Source organism: Bison bison, unplaced genomic scaffold (assembly GCF_000754665.1).
Source record: "Bison bison bison isolate TAMUID 2011002044 unplaced genomic scaffold, Bison_UMD1.0 scf7180017864043, whole genome shotgun sequence".
Taxonomy (NCBI): Eukaryota; Metazoa; Chordata; class Mammalia; order Artiodactyla; family Bovidae; genus Bison; species Bison bison.
The window spans coordinates 3282311-3282517 of record NW_011494615.1 but is presented as its reverse complement, the minus strand read 5'-3'; positions in this window follow the sequence as shown (position 1 = coordinate 3282517).

The following is a 207-nucleotide window of genomic DNA, read 5'->3' as shown; positions in this document are numbered from 1 at the left end:
GTTTTCCCCTCCCTTGACAATCCAGCTCCAGCCAGGAGAGAACTATGTCCTTCTGTCTGATTATTGGTCCATCCTTCTTTCGGTGCCTCTGCCCATCTTTCCAGCCTGTGTCTGGACCTGGTTCTAGCACTCAAGACAGTTAAGGTTTCTGCTGTCAAAGCATCAGCTTTGCAGTCCTGTGGGGGAAGCCCACAGGATTAGGAAGCA